The sequence below is a fragment of the Etheostoma spectabile genome, unplaced genomic scaffold, assembly GCF_008692095.1.
Source record: "Etheostoma spectabile isolate EspeVRDwgs_2016 unplaced genomic scaffold, UIUC_Espe_1.0 scaffold362, whole genome shotgun sequence".
Lineage (NCBI taxonomy): Eukaryota > Metazoa > Chordata > Actinopteri > Perciformes > Percidae > Etheostoma > Etheostoma spectabile.
In genome coordinates, this window is record NW_022605592.1 from 54,472 (window position 1) to 61,803 (window position 7,332).

Below are 7,332 nucleotides of genomic sequence, written 5' to 3' on the forward strand. Positions count from 1 at the left end.
GTCATGCCTTTTTTCCCAATCATTTTGGAAACTCATAGAAAAATATTACTGGTCAAGTCCTTTTTGACTAAAGACCCCAAAACTCCTCCAGTAGCCCCTTAAATAAAAACGAACAGTCCCATAGTTTGTTATTGTGCTGAAGTAACGCTAACTTTTCTTCCTTTGCTAGTTATTATCTAATTTGTATTTATTAATTTTGTATTTCATTCTAGTGACAGCTTGTGATGCTGGTGAGCCACTCATTTTATTATTATCTTTTCAGAGGATAAAGGAGCCAGCAAAGTATTGAAAATACAAGTGTAAATACTATGAAAACAAATATATCTAAGGTCAACCTGTGGAAATGTCCCATGAATCCAACAGTGAGTATATTCCTGCTTTGAGAAACACAAATAAATGGGATTTATTTTGACCCACTTTAAATGTCAAGAATAAGTGTGTATTAGTACTGCCTCAGTCAACAAAAGCATTGGTAACACTAACTCAACAATAATAATTTAACCCAAAAACCACACAGCAAATACTTTGTAGCCTAAGTCAACAAAGAAGAGTCAAAGCTGATAGACTGTCGGGGGAAACAATTTTACTTCAACTTCACAGTTTACTAAATGTGTGTGAAATGATTGGTTTGTTGAAGAAGAACCATGTAACATTGTAAAAATTCCTGAAAAACACCAACATAAAACAAAAAAATGTCCCAACACATAGGCATTTTCACAAATATGTAAATGAGCCAACGTCCTTACCATAGCCTCCTACTGTCCTCTCTCTCCCGCTGTATGTCCACTCTGTGTGTAGGAAAAAGACACTTCATTACAAGAAGCCTGTGTGTATGGACTGTCAACCTGCAAATGGAACTATGGGAAACATGCTGCGTGGATCACTTCCTGAAACATAAGAAGGGACACTTGTTGCTGGTATTGGCCCAACAGGTTTAATTGTTCCCTCGGCTTCCTTGTCTGATTTTATCAGCTACTGTAGTTTGGCTTTGTACCTGTAAGTATTTGTGGAACAAAGAAACAATTTCACAACAAGTAAGATAGATAAGAATGTTTTTTTAAGAATAAGTTAGATTTATAAACAATTCATAGGAGAGCATTACAGAAATTTGCATTGGCAGCAACTTATAAATATGGGTAAAATGATAACACAAAGCACCAGGGAGACAGTGACTCTGTCTACCAAAGTAGCGGCTGGTTAAAGTAATCCACTGCAGGAGGTGTAACAGACTAGTTACTGCACAGGGGACTCACTTCCATTCTGAATACTGAATTAAAGTATTATTATTATGATTATTTAGGTATAGCCAAGAAACTACACCTTCAAATATTAAGCCTGCTGGAAAACGCACAAAGCCAAGCCCAAACAGTCAGTGGACTTAAGTAACACTCTTAACCCTTAACAGCCCGCAGCAGACAGCACACCTCCCAAATCTCAGCAAAGCAACAAGCTGATCTAATGTACGAGCAGCCTGAGAAGCATGTTCATGTGTGAAGACTGAAGCTAAACACTGACTTACACTCATCACCCTGTAGGCACATTTCCCCAGCTATTGAATGGGTAACACTTTATTTGAAGCGGTGTGCATAAGACTGACATGTATGTTCCATTACCATGACATGACACCTGTCTCGAACATGGAGCATGTATGAATCTTGGTGCCATTCTGTCTATTACGTCATTTTTTCACATTGTTTGAAATGACTTTGTAATGACAACTTGACATTAACCCAAACAATATAACATGTCATAAACATGCCAAAGCTACTTATAAAATGGAAAGGAAGTACTTTGATGTACTTGTTAGCCCTACGTTAGTCTGTGTGGATTAAGCCTGCCATTCGGCCCCATGACTCCGATCTGTTTCCAGGTGCCCAGCCCTGCTGAGGTGTCTGTGTAGAACCCCTGCAGGACACCTGTCTGGGAAACACCTGTCACTGTCATCAGTTTAGCTGGAGTTAAAGGTTCAGGAAGGGGTGTCACTCCCCGATGAGAGTCCAGTCAGACCGGCTCTGGTCGAGTGCAGATTTGAGTAGTGCATGCTCAGATTTAAACCGTTTACAGCATCACGTGTCATACTGACGTTTGTGAAACCCAGGAAATAATCCACTTTTCTCATGACAAACAAATACAGAAGATGGAAATCACTTCAGAAACGTGTTAACTATCTATGACAGTTTGGTTGCTAAGGTTAGCTCTAAACTCCATTCAACTGACAGCCTTTGTTGTGTCTGATGCTAACTTGTAGCTAAGCTAACAGTGAACCAACTTGGTTAAGTAGGTCCGTTTCTCGTTAGCATCTCGGAGACTACTTGTTGCAAAATGACGCATAAAACTAATGTAATCATAGCACAAAACTAATTTAATTAATTAGTAACTAGTTAATTTTAATGTAAGCCATTTTATTTGAAAGATGTATTGATACCACTGAAGCTTGCAAAGAAACAGTTGATCAAAGTGCAACTAGACTATAAAAATTAATTTGATACGTATAATATAAAAAATCTTAAGAGGTTAGAATTATGATCATTAAACTGGAAAATCACAAATCTCAAAGTTCTAATTTTCCAAGTGATGTTCAGTGAAGTTAAGTGGCCTTCTCCTGAATCACTTCCTTTTCCTTTTCTAGAGTTAACTTGGAGACGCCAGCAGCTCCTCCCAGGGCCCGCGTCCAGACGGACAGCCGCTCCCACTCAAAGACCCAGTCCAACGCTGGGATGTCCAGTTATTTAGCACAATCGTTGCTGGATGGCCTGGTTATGGTGAATCACTGGGATGATTCAGAAGCAATAATAATAATTGTCATTATAATAATATATTAATAATTATCATTAGTATTAGTATTAATAGAAGTAGTAGTAGTAGTTGTATTAGAATTAAGTTGGAACCACATTGTAACAAGTTGTTGTTTTTAGAAGTCAACAAGGGAAAACCAGAATGTAGAAGATGCAGCACCTTTTGCCCTGGCTTGTTCTCAACATATTTCTGCCTGAGGCAATGATCCTTCAGTGAACAGTAATCTATTTTGTGTGTTTTTGTGCACAGTGTCAATCCTTAGAGCTTGTTGTGAGCATCTAATATGCTAATTTAAAGTACTATACAAAACCTGGCAGAATAGTTAAGCATCTTTAATGGGTTATGAAAGATGAAAAAAAGGTTGCCTGTATTTGGCTTTATCATACCGTAGGTAAGGCATGTGGCTTGGAGTTTAGTAATGTGGCAAGTTCAATCCCACAGTCTGCATTATGTCTGGGAAAATAACCTTAGTCAGGGCACGCAACCGCTTCTTGATCCCCTATTGTGTCAATCTCAGCATCAGACTTCCCTTCAGCTGCAGCGGTGCTGTACACAGCGCTAACATCAACATAGCTAAAGGAGAAAGAGCCACCAGTCAGCATCAAGCCTGGAGAACTTGCTCTGCAGGTTTCATACCTCTTCCAGTAAGAATCTGAGAATGTAAGCTACTCAAAACACGTCAGTCAGTTGATTTTCTAACCAGACCAAGGTCTTCACTGGGCCTCTGGGCAATGCTTTGAACAGTGCTGGAATTGTGCACAAAAAGAGTAGAACACAGGGTACCCTTTTTAAACATCCCTCTTTAAAACAGCAACTCCACCCCCCCTCCTCTGTTTACCACGGCGATGTACTCCACGGCTGACCATGTGAGAAGACAGCTGAAAGGACTCAATGCAGGGAAAGCTGCAGGCTCGGATGGTTTGAGCCCCAGGGTGCTCAAGGCCTGTGCCACCCAACTGAGTGGAGTCCTTTAGCATAAGCCAACATGAGCCTGACCCTCTAAACGGCCCCTGTGCTGCTGCCTTGTCCCCGTGTCCCAGAGTTGAGGATGCCATCATCTACACACACCTGAATTAACCGGTGAGCACGGTATCGGCCATTTTCTTTGATTTGTCAACTGTTCAAGTTGGTGTTGACTGGACAAACAAAGGTAGTAATCTATTACAAGTTATATGGTAATAACCTGGAAACAAGACTTCCTCTTACAGTCCAGTGTTGACTTGTATTCAAGTCAGTGTGTGAGCCCAGTGAGTGTTACCAGGTAAGTACTGTCAGTGGCAGAGTGGGAAGAAAAAATCAGCTGGCCCACCGGCCCCCGATCCAACAGGATCCCTTTTTTCCTTTTGAGTCTGACCATCTCAGCGCCACCCTTCCCTTTTTGCTTGGCTTTCCATCATTGGACTCAGACACTGTCTGTTAACTTTACCGACAGACTTCCAAACGTGACAAAGGAAAACAAGAGGTGTTCGATGGCTTTATGTCACAGGCTGACCTAGTTTCTAGGGAAGGCACAATTTTACAAAGGAATTTATTTTGACCCACTTTAAAGTCAATAAATAATTATGTTCTACCATTGCCTCTGTCAGTCTACAAAAGCATTGGTAACAATCACACTAAGCCAACAATATACAATAAATTCACATGAAAGAACACAACAAATACTACACAGCCCAAGTCAATAAAGATGCAGATGAGTCAAAGCAAATAGAATTATCAGGGGAACCGGTTTCACTGTTCCCTCCATTACTCAACACACATTTGCAAAGCTATGGTTTGGTGACATGGCACCATAGAAATCTTTACATAATCACAAAAGCGTTGACACTGTAAACAATAACCCCCCCCCGTGAGTCCATTCCTGAAAAACACCAACACTAAACAAGACAAGTCCCAACACATTTTAACAAACATGTAAATCAGCCAATGTCCTTGAAACAGCTTCTTATTATCTTCTCTCTTCAACTGTGTCTGTCCACTCTGTGTGTTCAGGAAACACACTTCATTCCTGAAGCCTGCGTGCACAGGCTGTCAACCAGCAAGTGGTACTCTGGGAAACGTAGTAGGGGGGCACACATTCCTGCCAGTGGCTCAACAGGTTTGCTTTAGCTTTCTTACCTGATTGTATTATACTGTTTGTTGGTTTGTACCAGCATGTACAGTATATGTGAAACAAAGTCATCATCGCTCATTTTCCCCTAAACAACTCATAAGATAGGATTGTAGAAAGTGGCATTAGCAGCAACTTGAAACCCCAGTTAAAAGGTAAGATGATAACACAAAGCACCAGGGAGACAGTGTGTTCAACACAGTGGCCCCTGTTTAAATAAGTCCATCCACTGCAGGAGGTGTGGCAGTCGGTTAATGCACAGGTGACTCACTTATATTTAACATAAATCAAATGATGTCAATATAGTCAAGAAATTACACCTTAAAATATTAAAGCTGCTGGAAAAACACTCAACGCCAAGCCCAAACAGTCAGTGCACTTAATCAGGACTGAGTATGTCTACATGCACAAGAAGATTCCTCTATTATTTTGAATATGACAATATTCAGAATTTCATACTGGTCATCTAAACATATTACGTTTGGTTATTCCAAGTTTAGTATTTTCCGTTTAAGACATGGGATATGCTGGTTTTATTTGACTTTTAGAAGCAGTCTTTGTAGTTTTTACCACAGTTTGAAATATAGAGAATCCTCTCCCAAAGAAAAGGAGAAACTACTTTTAAACAGTATAAATGCACTGTTCTTATGTAACATGTTTCTAGTCTTAACGACTCCTCAGAGCACTGTAACATAGAACAGGAACATTCCCACACTGTGGCCGAGGCCGGAAAATAAACACCCACATTTACAGTCTGATGGTTCAGCGTCGGGGGTAACTCAGGGTTCAGGGACTTGCCCAAGGACACTTGGACTTGTATTCTGGGACAGGTTTCCTGAAAGGACGCGTTTCTAAGGACTGTCTTTGTCGGCTGGCTTGTAAGGAAAGAAGAAGAAAAAAAACGTAATACATTTTTTCCAAACAACAATTGTGAATTGTCTGTTGTAATGATGATGATGGCCAGGGGATCAAACCACCAACCTTCCAATAGGCAGGTGACCTCTCTACCACCGAGCCACAGCCACTGGAGGGAGGAGGTATGTAGAGAGATGTAGGATGGGCCTGGGTTGTAAAGGACTTTACTTGAGTAGAAGGTTTTGTAATAGCTAGTGTAGCTGGATGAGAACGGGGGTCAGAAGATATGGTCTGGGCAGCAGAGTTCTGAAGGACTTCAAGCCTTTTAAGCCTGGTTAACAGTCAGTGTTAATTCAATTCAACTTTATTTATACACATTAGACACTTTACAGATAGAGTAGGGCTAGACCACACAGCAGATGGTTGTAGTCTGTAGCCAACCCTACAGGAGGTAGATCTGGACCAGATGGTTGTAGTCTGTAGCCAACCCTACAGGAGGTAGATCTGGACCAGATGGTTGTAGTCTGTAGCCAACCCTACAGGAGGTAGATCTGGACCAGATGGTTGTAGTCTGTAGCCAACCCTACAGGAGGTAGATCTGGACCAGATGGTTGTAGTCTGTAGCCAGCCCTACAGGAGGTAGATCTGGACCAGATGGTTGTAGTCTGTAGCCAGCCCACAGGAGGTAGATCTGGACCAGATGGTTGTAGTCTGTAGCCAGCCCTACAGGATGTAGATCTGGACCAGATGGTTGTAGTTTGTAGCCAACCCTACAGGATGTAGATCTGGACCAGATGGTTGTAGTCTGTAGCCAGCCCTACAGGATGTAGATCTGGACCAGATGGTTGTAGTCTGTAGCCAGCCCTACAGGAGGTAGATCTGGACCAGATGGTTGTAGTCTGTAGCCAGCCCTACAGGAGGCAGATCTCTAGGTCTCTAGGTTTTGACATAAATGCAGATATAAATGTGAAAAAAAACTGATTTTCAAACATTCTTTTGCACCTGTCATACAGAACAAAATGTTCTGTAGCCTATTTTGCCGTCCTTACTGCCGATTGTCGTCTTTACTATAATCAAATCAGTATGTTTATGTTTATGGGAAACATACATGTGTAAAGACAAGGTTAGCAGCAGCGCATCAGACACGTTTCTGGTGTGAGAAGACAGAAAACTCCACGCAGCTGCCACGCAACAGCAATGCTTCCAGTGTGGAGCCGGCCTTAACGAGACCAGTGGAGACGTTGTAAAACCTGCAGGTCCACACCACTGAGACAAGACTGTGGATCCTCTCCAGCCACGTCCCACAACTGCTTGTTGCTAACTTCAGAGTCCTTGGGTTGGGGCGGCACCTAAATCCTGGTTGCAGTTGCTTGACGCCCTCCTACGTCCTTTTAGGGCGTACAACTATTATTTCTAGTCATAGTTTCATTATCTTTATTGTTACTATAATTGCCACTGTTCATCATACCAACTGGTATGATGAACAGGGGGGGTGCCTTCTTGTTACTGAACAAAAACTCTTTCCCACACACACACACACACACACACACACACACACACACACACACACACAC

General features: G+C 41.7%; 1 protein-coding gene across 1 annotated transcript in view; it reads right to left on the reverse strand.

Moving 5' to 3' along the window:
- Positions 1-936, reverse strand: part of LOC116686406 (uncharacterized protein PB18E9.04c) — a gene marked incomplete at its 3' end in the record, with an annotated part of 51,747 nt that extends 50,811 nt beyond the window's left edge. The window contains exon 1 of the mRNA XM_032511409.1: positions 747-936. The remainder of the gene's footprint in view (positions 1-746) is intronic.
- Between the last annotated feature and the right edge of the window lie 6,396 nt (positions 937-7,332).